This window comes from Cryptomeria japonica, chromosome 1, assembly GCF_030272615.1.
Source record: "Cryptomeria japonica chromosome 1, Sugi_1.0, whole genome shotgun sequence".
Classification (NCBI taxonomy): Eukaryota; Viridiplantae; Streptophyta; class Pinopsida; order Cupressales; family Cupressaceae; genus Cryptomeria; species Cryptomeria japonica.
Genome location: NC_081405.1, coordinates 298,921,075 through 298,936,387, shown reverse-complemented (window position 1 = coordinate 298,936,387; position 15,313 = coordinate 298,921,075). Strand labels below are relative to the sequence as shown.

The following is a 15,313-nucleotide window of genomic DNA, read 5'->3' as shown; positions in this document are numbered from 1 at the left end:
TAATAGTTTATATTTATCTATTTTATTTAATTATTTAATTGGTTTAATTGGTTTATTTTTTAAATTAATTAATTGTTATTTATTTATTGTTTAATATTTATGGTTTTTATTTAATCATGATTTTATATTTATTTAAGGCTTATATTTTATTTGTGGATTTTATTTATTTAATTGCCCTTGGCTTATTTTTTATTGGGCTTAGTTTATTATTTATTCGTTTATATGATTTTGCATTGTTATAGTACTATTTCTCATGTTACTACATGTGTATTTTTCTAGGTTACCTATTTTGGAGTTTCTTTTTGCATTTTGATTTATTGGCTGAAGATTTGGATTTGGTTTTTGTTTGGCTTGGTTCTGGATTGTGGATTGTGATCCATCATATTCATTTGCCATTACTTCTATTCGGATTCCCAAAGATACTGAGAAGAGCAGGGGGGGGGGGGGGGGGGTGAATCAGTATCTGACCGGTGTATTGATTTTCTAAACTTATAACATGAAAAGCATATCAAAATTGTGTACCGGTAAACTAAAATTAATGCAGCAATCAAGAATAATAACCACAACATAAAGAGCACACCATAACACAATATTTAACGAGGAAACTCAGTGTGGAAAAACCTCGATGGGATTTGTGACCCACAATATTCACTTACTGGCCAATAAGGGAATAATACTGTTTACAAGAGGGGCCTGCACATGCAGGAAGGCCAAGTGCCTAGAGCTCACTACTCAATTACAAAAGGAAGTCACACTGACTTACAAAAATAGATTATACTAATCCAATGTCTTGTACTGCTTCAGATCAACATCTGTTATGCTAGATTCAATACCGGTTTAAGCTCTGCTACATACATAAACCCTTAGCCAATAATTCGCATATTAGTCTGCATAATTTTGCATCCTATCTCTTTTCTCTTCTCCAAAATGATCTACAATGATCTCATCCATATATGAATCATTTTACAATCCGCCATGTCAACTTACAAAAGATTTTACAATTAATTACAAAATATAAATATACAAAATTCCTGTCGGCTAGGGTGTCGGTATTCTTCCTTTTGCTGCCAGTGTTCTGTGTGCCGATATAGAGTCTGCCAGTGCCGATGCCTACCGATATCACATAATTTCAAGGTTGCCATCACTGACAATACCTTCAATCATCTACAATTTCTCATTGGAGTGTGCATTTGCCAACAACTTCAGGTTCCAGGTTGGAGATTTTCTTCTTCTTGTGTATTTTTTATTTTTCTAGAAAAGATTGTTTGCACTACATTTTTGAAAAGGTTGCATTCGGGAAAATTCTGGGTAGAAGCTATTAAAATGAATTGATATAGATTTATGATATAGTTTGGTTATATATAGTTTCTGGGGAACATTTGCATATTTGAATATTTGTATACATGTGATTGCCGTGATTGCCTTCTGGCATTGCCTCTATGATTTTTGTGTTCTCTTGGTGGTTGGATTATTTTGTCCATGTGAAAGGATTTGTTATACATTGTATTGGTTTGAAAGTTATATAGTGAGAATCTAATGTTCCCTAATAAGAGTTATTACTCTTTTATTTTGTTGGGAGCCTTTTTATGAACTTTGATTTATCTTCATGAATTGGTCTTATTCTTGATTAGGGTTGTTCCTTCTATTTCTATTTGTCTTGGCGTCACGTATGGTTGTGATTACGACTTTTGTTAATTTTTCAGAAATTTAATTTTGCCTTGTCGAATTTTGCTTTCCGTCTGATTGTATGTGCTAAATCATCATATGCGCTAAAATATTCATCGTATGCGCTATTCTATTTATTGAATGCGCTACTTTGGATTTTGTATGTGCTATTCTATATGTCATATGCACTACTATTTACTGTATGCGCTAATGTATTGTTCATATGCAGTGTTTCAAGAATTATATGCATTATACTGAGATCTATATGCACTAATCTACTTATCAAATGCATTATTCTGGTTTTCAGATGCACAAATCTACTCAATTTTGATGTTTTTGACGTTTTTGCTTTTCTGGGTTGGTTTTGCTAGTTCTGTGTTTTGTACCAGAGGCTTATTTTGATGTTTCTAAGTTTCCCACTATGGCTTACATTCATATTTGATTATTCTAATGTATTTTAACTCTGACAAGTGATTGGGCCTTGTCATAGAGGTTGTTTTATTACTCCACCATGTATAGATGTTTGTTGTTGAGTTTATTATGCTCCAGCGAGTTGATGAGCCTCACCGTAGAGGATTTATTTATATGTATGGTAGATTTTTATTATGGCCATTTGACTTATTGCTTATGTTGAGGCTCTTGATTGTTGGCATTGTTGGCTTAGGCAATTGGTTGCATTGCGTATGTTATGGAATCCTTGTTGATGTTGCATTGAGCCTCCTTGTGATTTGTTGTTAAGGTATTGGAACATGGCTAAGGGGAGTGAACTTTCATGTGATGACCAGGGTCATGAAAGATAGGTTGCTAGGAGGTTACTAGTAAGGATGCTTAGAGTCTAGACCACTAGGGCACATTGAAAGTTTTTCCTTGTTTTTAAATAAGCGATAACATTAATAATTAATTAGATGGGTTGGGTAATTAGGATTCATCTAATAAAAATAATAATGGATGTGAGCCCCAAGACTTAGTCCTATGGAGGATGTTTTAGGATAAGATTGGGAAGGCCATTATGATGGCAACCAATCTCCCTTGTTCTCTCATAGGTTGAGATGGCTCCACATGATTATCAAGATGATATGCCCTTTTTTGTGAGGATAGCATGCAGAGACATTTCTATCAAGGTGAGGTTCCCTTCTATGTGAGGATAGGATGTGATGACACTCCACTCCTACATGTGCCATTGTCCTTGTCCTTGGTTCTTGATATTTCACCATGATTGTTGTTATGCCTTTAGGAGTTTCTATATTTTAGGTTATCCTTGAGATGTTATTTGGCTTATGTTATTGAGTTTCTTCTTGTTGAGTTCTATTTGGTTGTTAGGTGTCAGCCTAGGTCTAGAGTGTGTATGGGACCTTGTGTCATCTCCTAGCTCAGGGGCTGGTTTCTTTACTTCCACATGGTTGGGTGGTTTTAATGCCTTCTTCCATTGGGATGTTCTTCATTGGATGCTTCTTGCATGGATGTGGAATCTTCAATTCTCAACTTATGGATGATTAACATAGCAGATGGATGTATTGGATCATATGACATATGTAATTGTGGATATCATGAGATTAATGTATTGTAATATGTCCCTGAGAGCCTTACTCTTTGATGTAATTAGATAATGGATATGTAAAGTTACATGATGCCTTAGGACATGGATTATGACTTATAAAAGGATATAATGATGTATCATATTGTATCTCGTGATTGTCCATTAATGGAAATAATGATATTGGATTCATTGTTGTGCATTAGCAATACATGAGTATGTGGAAGATTAATTGAAAAGGACTAGTTATGTGATTAGATCATAATGGAATGGATTAATGATGTTAGGGATAATGAATAAATGGGATTAGGAACATATGGATTTGGTGTTCTTAAAATGAATCTAATGGGTTGAATGGTATTGCATTGTTAAGGATTGCATTCATAATAGATAGATTGGAAATGATCTTGCATATGTGCATGGAAAAAATAATTGCTCTAGTAGAAATGGTATGCATTGGATTAGTTGTGATTACGATGTTATTGCTTATGTTAGTAGTGTAAGTAATGATGTTGAGATACCCTAGGGAAGTTGATGTTATGTTGTCTTTATTTATGCTTGTGTTAATAGTTTATATGTTCATGGTGTTTATGTGCATATTATGTTAATGAATGTTTATGCATTGGAGTAGAGGATTATATGTGTTGTATTCGATGATGTTTAAAAAAAAAAAATTCTCTATTAGTATGTTAGTTTTCTTTAGCTCTCTACAGTATTTTGGCAGACATTACAGTTCAATTCATATAGGAATGCCTTCAGCATAAAAATATGCATTTTAATATTATTTATTAGAAAAAGAATATGCATAAAAAAAATCTTTATTTTATTATAATCTGCTTTTAGTCAAAATATCTCTTAACATTATTTCTTTTATCATAATATATTCTATCTTTTTTAAGTTTCTAAAAAAATAAAAGAAAAAATATTGAAATATAAGAAAGAACCAGCTTTATTTAATTCTATTTTTTCTTCTTCTTTTCTTTTTCTTTTTCGTTAAGTTTAAAATTATTTTGATTATTTGTCTTTTTATAATAATTAAAAAAATTATTATAATTAATTTAATCTACAATTATTTGCCTTATTAAAATTTTAATTATGATAGAATAATTATATTTTAAATTAAAATATTTCTTTTATTACTATTTCTTTTGATAAGAATATCTTTTAATATTATATTCTTTTATTAGATATTCTATTTTTTATTATTTATTCTAATCTTTCCACTTCTTCTTTTAAGGATTAATTATTTTATTAAGTTAAAATTATATTTTAATTATTTGTGGTTTTTTATGGAATTACAAATAATAATTAAAAGATATTAGAATTTATAGATTATGTCTTATTAAAAATTTATTATTATAGAATAATAATATTTGAATTTTATTCTAATTTATATCATAAAATAAATTTTAAACTAAAACCTAAATTAAATGTTTAGACGGGAGAGCAAAAAGGAGCAACTAATTTTTGATTGCTCATTTCATGCCAATAATTGGTGCAGCCACCTGTTAGGAGGGACCTCAAAGAGATCAATCCCAATTGGTCAGCAAGAGTAAACACAACAGAAACACAAGGATATGATGGAGACAATGTAGAACTGAATGATTTATATCATGATACTGATTACAGTCAACGGGTAACAACCGGGTTACAAAAACCGGCTCATTGGCCTGCTAAAACATGCTTAATTATAGAACAAGTGACAACTGGGACCTCAAATCTTAGGGTCTATCTTCCATGTTCTATATCTTAAATGATCTCTTCTTATCTTAAATTCTAATGCTCAGTTACAATTATTTATACGATCCAAGGGGATTTCGTCGGCCCAAAAGGGATCAAATGCCGAAGAAAAAGACCTAACACGTAAAAGGAACAAGGTCGGCCTCCGCCAAAGAAATTCCTCCAGAAAATCCAAAGGATGAAGTGTAGATCAAAGGAAAGGTCAGCCACACGCCAAGGAACATCGGAATCAATGCTCAGGGCTCCACAAGCTACGGAAGGGATCTGGTATATCCTGGTAGATTACAACCAGGCAACCGGTACCAGAAAACTGTCTTAGAAATCGGTAGTGATAACTTGCCAAAAAATGATCCAAATGCTCTGTGGTTTAGGAATAAAGTAGATGATCAAGTCCTCAAACAAAATCCAACTCCTCAAGATCCGGTGAGCCATTGCCAGAAAATGTAGAATGAAATGATGAAACTTTAAAACAGAAAGAAAATATTTTTTTTGATGCAAGATTGTCATGAACCGAGGATGTTCTTGCATCAATAATTTAAGGATAACACATGTCCTTGGGGAGTTATGCTAATATTAGCATGTCATTTGATTATTATCTGAGCCATCTCCATCTCTCTCCCTTAGATCTATATCTCCTTACCTCTCCCTATATGTCTCTTTTTTCCCCTTCTAGCCTTCCCACTCTATCTATCTCTCTCCCCCTCTCTCCCTCTCTCATTCCTTCTTTTTATATCTCTTGACTTCTATATCATCTCTCTCACCTCTCCCCCCTCTATATCTATTTGTATATCTTTCTCCCTCTTTATATCCCTCTTTTTATCTCTTTTACTCACACATACATTCCCTCTTTCTCCCTCCTTATCTTTACATCTATATCTCTCTCACTCACACAGACACACACTCTACCCTATTTCTCCCTCCCTATCTATATTCTATCTCACTATCTCTATATATTATACACTCCTTTTCCTTAATCTCTCTCACTCTCTCTATATCCCTCTCTACCTCTCCATATATCACTTCCTATATCTTTATCTTTCTATCTATTTATCTCCCCCTCTCTAATCCTCACACTCTTTCTATCTTTATTTATTCCTCTCACCCTTTTTCTCTCCTTCCATCTCTCCCTCTTTCTTACCCCCTTTATATTTTACAAATTATATTCTCTCTAGATCCTTTCTATCCCTATACATCCCTTCTCTCTCTCTTTCTATCTTACCTCTCCCTATCTCTCCATCACTCCCTCTTTTTATATCTCTCTACTTCTGCTCTCTTTAATGTATATACACATACTCTATGTCTCTATCTCTCTATTTGTCCCTGTATTTATATCTCTCCTTCTCTCTAAAGTCTAAATCTTTCTCTCTATTACTTGTATTTTTGGCTCCTTTCTCTCACTCTTGCCTCCCTCTCTCTCTCTCTCTCTCTCATTCACTCCATATCTCTTCCACAATATGTCTTTTTCTATATTTCATCTCCATCTCTCTCTAGCTAGTCTCTCTATCTGTTTTTATACATATATCTCTATCTCTCTCTCTTTGTCCCTCTCTATCTATCTATATTTTCCTCTATCTATATCAATACCCCCCCTCTCTCTCTTTGGGCCAATCCCTCTCTTTATCTTACTCTCCTCTCTTTCTATCTTTATCTCCCCCTCTCCCTTACTCCATCTTTTTTTCCCTTCTCTTTTGCTCTATCTTCATCTCTCTCCCTAATCTCTAGACATGCCTCCTCCTATCCATTAATCTCTCTCTCGTTCTCCCTCTTTTTGGACCTCTATATCCTTATCTCGTTTCCTCTCTATATTTATCTCTCCCTATCACTTCTTTCATCTATCCCTCTATCTCTATCTCCCTATAACACTATATCTCTCCCTCTATCTATATATCACTTCCTATCTCTATCTTTATCTTTCTATATCTTCATCTCTCTCCAACTATTTATTTTTCTCTTCCATATCTATATATTCCTCTCCCCTCTCTCGCTGTCTCTTTCATATCTCTCTCCTTCTCTCCATTTTCCTCTCCCCATTCTCCATCTCTATCTTCGACTCCATCTATATCTCCATCTTCTTCTCTATCTATTTATCTATCTCTTTCACCACCTCTCTCTCACTCTTACCCCTCCATATATACTTCTCTCTAGCCCTATCTCAACCTCTCTCACACGCTCACCCTATTGCAAACATTACATGACCCTGTTTCTAATAAAACTTGATTTTCTTCTTAATTCAATGGTTTCATTTCAGTTATGATTGAGTCCTTGTAAGTGGATGCATAGTTGATTTTAAGTTATCACCTCTCAATTAAGTCCTTTGTTGCACAAACAACATCATGGCTACTAATTGACCTCATGAACTACACAAATATATCCAAAAAATAGACCAAATTTTCCCTAATTGATCTTCCACACTTCACCATGCCCATTGCACACCAAAGTGTAATTGCTAGTTTATATTATTTTATTAAAATAAGAGTTGTAGTTAATATTACATAAATATAATTTTAAATTAACAATGATTAAAAATTAGAACAAATATTTTTATTACAATACTATGACGGCAAGTACTCACCACATAGATATGGAGATGGAGATAGAGAGGGAGAGGGAGGGAGGGAGAGAGATGGAAAGAGAGAGAAGATAGAGGACAAGCAGAGTGAGATATATTGAGTGTAGGGAGAGATACGAGAGATATAGTTGAAAAGATAGAAGGGAAAGAGAGAGATGTAGATAGTTGTGAGGAGATAGAGATAGGGAAGAGAGATAGAGAGAAAGATGGAGATGGACGGATAGAAAGATTACACCATAGAAATAGATAGTGACTAAAGGAAAGGGAGGGAGATAAATAGAGACATGAGAGAGGAGAATCAAAGAGATATAAAACATAAGTGATAGGAAAAAAAAGACAGAGAGAGCATAAGAAATACCAAAGAATATCTCGATTGAGATTAATGCTCTCTAACGGATTATAAAAAACCTCTTCAATCCTTTTCTTTCAAACTAATATTTGAATCATAAAAGAATCTTCACTCACTTTCATTTTAGGTGGGTACTGTTTTGATTGTAGAACTTTCAAACTAGTTTTCTATTTGAACTATGGAAACAACATCTGTTTTGACTGTAGAACTTTCAAACTAATTTTCTGTTTGGACTGTGGAAACAATCTTTCTTTTCAGAACACGCTTTTTTGGGTCTCACAACTTCTGTTTTGACTGTAGAAATTTCGAAGTAATTTTCTGTACGGACTGTGGAAACAATCTTTCTTTTCAGAACACGATTATTTCGGTCTTACAACTTCTGTTTTGATTGTAGAAATTTCGAAGTAATTTTGTGTACGGACTGTGGAAACAATCTTCTTGTTCAAAACACGTTTATCGCAGTAATTGACGACTTGGGCGGATTGATACGACTGGCTTCCACAAGATCCAAGATGCTTTCTATTTATACCACCAATTTGGCATAGTCACGTATCTCATTTTATTTTGTTGAGGAAGTCATCATTCCATTTCATCAGTTTCCTCGATGGCTGGATTTTCCATTTCATCAGTTTCTAAGAGGAATACATTTGTCCTCAACAAAGCACTCCAACAACGCTCAGCGAGTTACAAACCACAACGCTCACTTTCCTGCATTCCGCCAGGAACTCCTCCTGTCAGAGCCATGACTCTGATTTCTGATAACGTTAAATCTTCTGTCCCTCGACGGACTGCCAATTATCATGGCGATGTGTGGAACGATGCTGTTATCCAGTCTATTGAGACACCATATCATCAAGTATGATAGTTTCTCCTTTTTTTTAAAATTTGATATGTATATTAGTATATTTATATTTTAAAAATATTTGTAAAATATATAGAGATATCTTATAATAAAAGAAAATCATCTTAAATAAATGTTCTTTTTAAAAGCTTTAGGAACACTTTGATGTCATTGTAGATGCCTCTAGACATAATTATATTTTTATATTAATAGATTCTGATGTAAGTATTCATAAAAAATCTAAGTTATTAATCTTTTTGTTTGTGTTTTTGATACAATAGACTTTTTCGTACCAGCGGTGGGCCGATAGTCTGGTTGTCAAGATAAAAGAAATGTTCAGAAGTCTTGAAGATGGAAAAATGAGACCCTCAGCTTATGACACCGCCTGGATAGCAATGGTTGCTGCCCAGGATGGATCTCACACCCCACATTTTCCTCAGGCCATAAAATGGCTTATCCAGCACCAGCTAGAGGATGGTTCATGGGGGCTTCCTTCAACGTTCATGTTATGCGATCGTTTGCTTAGTACTCTAGCTTCTGTTGTTGCCCTCCTCACTTGGAATACAGGACACCCTAATGTAGAAAAAGGTTATACTTGTTATATTTATGCTCCATTATATTATTTCGCTGTTCAGGTTTTTACTATTATATTACTCTGCAATTTAGTGCTTCATTTCTGAGCTTAAAATATTTGATTTTATGTGCAGGTGTTCGTTTCATTGTGGATCATCTGAAATCACTAGAATAGGAGAAAAGCTTGTCTCCAGATTTTGAGATAATTTTTCCTGCATTGCTGAAAAAGGCAGAATCTCTAGGGTTGAATCTTGCATATAGTACATTTTTTATGAAAAAGCGAGCAACACTGCTTAAGGAGTAAGAGATTTGTTAGTGCTATACGAGATCCTCTTTGCAATTTCTTTCTTCTTATATAACTTACTTCACTTGCAGTATCTCAATGGAGCGGGATATTCCATCACGCATGCTGAATGCACTGGAGGGACTTGAGGAAATAATTGACTGGAGAAAGACAATGATGTTCCAAAGCAAAGATGAATTTGTCCATGAGAGATGCTTTAGCTTTTTGAATAATCTCATGGACAAATTCAGTGTGTGTGGTATGATTATACATTTCCTTAATATTGTGTTTCATGTGAGTAGTTCATTCATTGCTGTTAAACACATTATTAGCGATTACATGTAATTTGTGAAACAGTGCCGTGCTTCTATCCAATCCATTTGCTTGAACGCCTTTCGCTGGTTGACAATATCGAACGTCTTGGAATAGGTCGACATTTCCAAGACGAAATCAAAGTAGCACTAGATTATGTTTATGGGTAAGTATAAGTATACTATAATCATATCGTTTTGATTCAAACGAATTTCTTATGATGATAATTATGGAGCAGATATTGGAGTGAAAAGGGTATTGGATGCGGTAGAGACAGCCTTTTTGCTGATCTCAATACTACAGCCCTAGGACTCCGAACCCTTAGGATCCATGGATACAATGTCTCTCCAGGTGAAATTTTGTCTGTCGAAAAAGAAATTGATCAATGCAATTCATTTTATTATTATTAAACTGTATTGATACTTAATACTGACATGGATGAAATCTCAGAGGTGCTAAATAATTTCAAAGATGAAAATGGGTGCTTCTTCTCCAGTTCTGGCCAAAGACAGATAGAGCATAGAAGCATATTGAATCTGTTGAGAGCTTCTGACCTTGCATTCCCTGGAGAAAAGATTATGGATGAAGCAAGACTGTTTGCTTCTAGGTATCTCAGAGAATCATTGAGAACAAGTAATATCTTATGCAATGAGAAAATTGCTAAAGAGGTTAGCAACATTATTATATATTACATGATCGCTTCTATAATCAACTACTTTTAAAATTGACGTTTTTATCACATTATTATCTTTTAATGCCACTATTCTTTATCTTGGAAACCTAGAAAAAACAATAAAAAAACTTTTTTTACCTGATTGAAAGTTTGTGTCAAATATGTTTTCAGACTGAATATGCATTGGAGTATTCTTGGCACCTAAGTATCTCCATCTTAGAGGCAAGGAGTCACATTGATGCTTACGACAATAATCATGCACCGCTTAGAAAAACCCTATTCAAGTAGGTTTACAAAATTTCCTTATGTTTTTATAACTGTTGTTTCCTCCATCATCTGATATCTTAGTTATATTTTTATTTTCACAGGATGCCGTATGTTCATAATTCTTGTTGCCTGGAATTGGCTAAACTATACTTCAACATTGAACAGTCTTTACATCAGACGGAATTGAAACTTCTCTCAAGGTGGGTAATATACAACTCTATTAAAATTTTAAATTTTATGCGAGATATTTGAAGTAAATTGTAACTGGTTTGCTATATGTTGTATACGATAGTTGGTGGAAAGAGTCGCGCATGATAGAAGTAAGCTTTGCCCGACAAAGGATTGTAGAGACATATTTCTCTGTGGGAACATTTGAGCCAGAGTATTCATTATGTAGAATTTCCTTCACCAAAATTGGTTCCTTGGTATTGGTCATGGATGATATTTACGACACCTATGGAAAAATGGATGAGTTGATTATTTTTAGGGAAGCAATAAAGAGGTAATTCCATAATTCCTAGTCTGATACTTATCCTGAAACCAAGTTTTCTGAAGCTTTTTACCATGTTCAGATGTGATACCTCCTTGGTAGATGAGCTTCCAGAATATATGAAAATAATCTTCTATGCGTGGTATGAAGTAGTGAATGAAACAGAATAAGGAGGCAACAAAGCAACAGGGACGTGACATGCTCAATTACATAAGAAAAGATGTATGTAGTTAAATGCCCATATATAGTTTTCAAAATTCCTTTTGTCAGATTGTTTCTTTATGTATCACATTGCTCGTTGGTGGTACAGTGGGAGAAGTTCATCGATGCTTTAATGAAGGAAAGAGAGTGGTTAGAAGCTGGGTACATACCAACGATGGAAGAGTACTTAGAGACACGTTGTATATCTGTGGGTTTTGTGCCCTGTGGTTTACATCCAATCCTTTTAATGGGTGAGGTTGTAACAGATAATGGTCTCCCAATCATACATGATTCTTCAAATATTTTTCAGCTGGCTGCCTTGATATGGTGGCTAAAAAATGATACTGTAACTTCAGAGGTATTTAAACTATTGGGTTTAAATAAAATTTTATCTTTTGACTTGTTTTAGTGGCTCATCTAAAATCACATTATTAGATGGGTGGCACACTCTAATCATTTGCATTCATATGTGACTAATTTAATATTACACTAGCTTTTCTAATAAGATCAATGTGAGTTTTGGCAAGGCACCTAAACAAATCAAAGCTTAGAGTGTATTGTTTAAGACAAACTTATTTGAACTATCAATGAGCTATTATAAATTAAAATAAAATGTATGCTAAGCTTGTTTCTTTTATGATGCAGGCTGAAGAGGCCCGAGGAGAAATAGACTCATGTATAGCATGTTATATGAAGGAGAACCCAAGTTATACAAAAGAAGACGCTCTACAACATTTTGTAGAAATCATTGATGACACATTGAAAGAATTGAACTATGAGTATTTCAAGTTGATTGGTGGACCCCCAAAATGTGGCAAAAGGTTTGTTTTTAACACGAGGCAATGTGTTATGCTCCTCTACAAGTACAGGCATGGCTATGGCAGTTCCTCAATGGAGACTAAAGAATACATAAGTAAAACTCTTATCGAGCCTATACAACTATATTGATAACTATATTATGCCTTTTGCTTATCAATCCATAAAAAATATATGGAGGATTAAGAAATAGTTCAAAAAATGAGTCCTCTAAATAATTGATAAAAGTATAAGATCTAAAGTATATACTCAACAATACCGATCACTTATTCAACTGGTTTATGCTCTTATTAGCTATTTATGGTCATTGTTTGATCCAGAATACTGTTTTTGTTTATATTATATGTGTAAACTATAAAGTTGTGTTGTTATGAATTGTAGTAAATGATTTTTGTGTGGTAATTAATGGGTGGTTTAGTGGATGGAGTGAATTTTTTTGCAAAGGCTTCAATTTTATTATATCACTTTGTTTTTCTCTCTATTTTTTCTATTTTATGGTTGTTTAAAGTTCTATATGAGATGCACAACCATGAAAGAGGTTGAAATTTTATTTTTTAACTATTTGGTTATGGAAGAGAAAATAGTTTAAAATTGCAAGGATGAAGTTGTGCAAAATAATGCAAGTGAATGTTTGACATTTTCTTTTAAGCATTGTAGATTTTTTTATGATGGGAGACATCTAATAATGATACCAAGGAGATAAATATTTGATATTGTAACTATGATAGAAAAAAATTGTTTTCAATTTAACGTTTGTGCTACCTTTGCGTCGCTTTCTGATTTGGGAGGCAAACATGGATCGAGCAAGCTCAGAGGGAGTAGGCATAGGTGGGTTGGGACTACATCAAGTATTACTTGAGAAGTAGAGAGTAGATATTGAACATGTTGGGTATGAGCTGAAGATAACAAAGAAGAGTACCTTCAAAAAGGAGGAATACTAGCTAAGTCGTATGAAGCCATCGAACTGAAATTTCACATAGTTTTTTGTTTAACCTTGCATACTGCTTAGTTTAGATTGATAAAAAAATATATTTTGTATAAGGTACTAGTAGAAGAACATGCTTTGTAAGTATGTTTATATGAATAGAGTCGGTTATGGTGGTTGAAATTTGTATCAATCTATGTCTATTGGGGTTTTCAAGTTTCAAAAACTGTGAATTATTTGTAGTTATTATGATGATATTAATATAAATATACTATTTATTGATAAAAAATAATATATGTTTACTATAATAAAGTAATCCAAAACTTAATTATTAATTATTAGCTTTTTCTTATATATTATTTTAATTATAACTTAATTACTTCTGATTGGTGCATACTAATTGAATAAAGTAGCTTGAATGAATACAATAGTATTGCCTACGACAAGTACTAATAATGAAATTAATATTTCTAATTACACTTGAAACAACATGATAATGTACGTTAAAAAAACATGATACCATTAAAAAACATAAAAGCATACTACTGTTTAAAAACATAGATGTTCAAAAAAACATATTAACATAACTGTTGGAAAAAGCATATTAACATAACTATTGGAAAAAGCATGCTACTGTTAATAAAAAAGATGCTCCCTTCTTTCACCTAATAAAATGGTAGATGATTTCAGTAAAGACATTTCGGTGATCTCTCTGTAGGGAATGGAGGGGCCAAAGAGGAAGAAAGTAAGCAACGCCTGCAAGCAATGGGGAATTTTAAGGATCTAGTGTGCACTGTTAAATTTTTTGCATAGCAGAATACAGATTTAGCTGGAAAAAGAAGACAAACTTGCAGAGAAATGAAGAAGAAAAATAAAACAGCTGAGAATGAAATTATATTAATTCATTGTGTCTTAATTTATAATCTGTGGAATGCATGATTTATACAAAGTTAACCACCACTTTCAAGGAAGAAATTATGGAGGAAACGAAGACAAGAAATTATGGAGGAAACGAAGACAAATTTGAAGAAATGAAGGCATAACAACTGCATTAAACAAATCTTGTAGTGAAATTGATGGTAATAAATTTTTGTTCACCTTGGTTAGGCTTACATACAAGCATGCAAACATAAGATCATCGTAAGTCTACTGGAGAATCCAATCATCAGTTTATCACCATGAACAAAGAAGAAGACTAGAGTTCGATCCGTGAATTATGGAGGTAACAGAAGTTGTTACGCTAACATGCACCGTAGCTCAGTTCTCTTGAGAATTATTCACCCTTCTCTCTTTATCCCTAATTTCTCTCCCTAATTGTGATGGGTATAAAGTAAATACCCCAATTATGAATTAGGAATATCCCTATTTTCTTTTCACTTAAACATATCAACTAAACAAAATGATTTCTTCCCATCCGCAATGTTCAGAATTATTTGTGGAGGAATGTTGTCCGAGAGAGAGATGGCTCTGCAGTGTTCAGTCGACCTTTCTGATGCCCTATGCCCGACACTTCTGTAGAGGAATGTTGTAAGTCCCACATACTCAACGTCTCCAAAGGAATTCTTGACTTTAATTAAACTTAAATTCATGTGCTGATTTTTCCTCTTTTCTATTTCATCTGTTTAATGAATGTTTTTTATAAGAGACTTTATACTTTCAAAGAATGTACAATTATATTTTATGATGTGTAGAATGTCATCATATTTTATTTTTATGACATGAAAGTTAACCTGGCCAACAAAGAAAAAAATTATGTCGAGCATTTGAGATACTCTAGCTCATCTTTGTACTCTATAGTGATGATCTACAATCTAGGATCTATGTTACCATTTCATTAGTTTTTTAATATTAAATTTATGACTGTAATTGATGAAGTTAGTTTGCAATCTAGGATATATTATGCTTGCTTTATTTTCTTTTTGATTCAACTCATTTCCTTGGGCACCCGGTTGAGTTATCCCCTGTCTTCAATGAAGGACATGATTTCTCTAACCTGATCCAGCTAAACTGTTCCCCAATACTTGCAAAAATGGTTTCTTTTATCAAATTGTCCTCTATATCTTCTCACCTATCTT

General features: G+C 33.5%; 1 pseudogene; it reads left to right on the top strand.

Annotated features, from left to right (window-relative positions):
• The first annotated feature begins 8,461 nt into the window (after window positions 1–8,461).
• On the top strand, window positions 8,462–12,445 carry LOC131045180 (taxadiene synthase-like; annotated as a pseudogene).
• The last annotated feature ends 2,868 nt before the right edge of the window (window positions 12,446–15,313 follow it).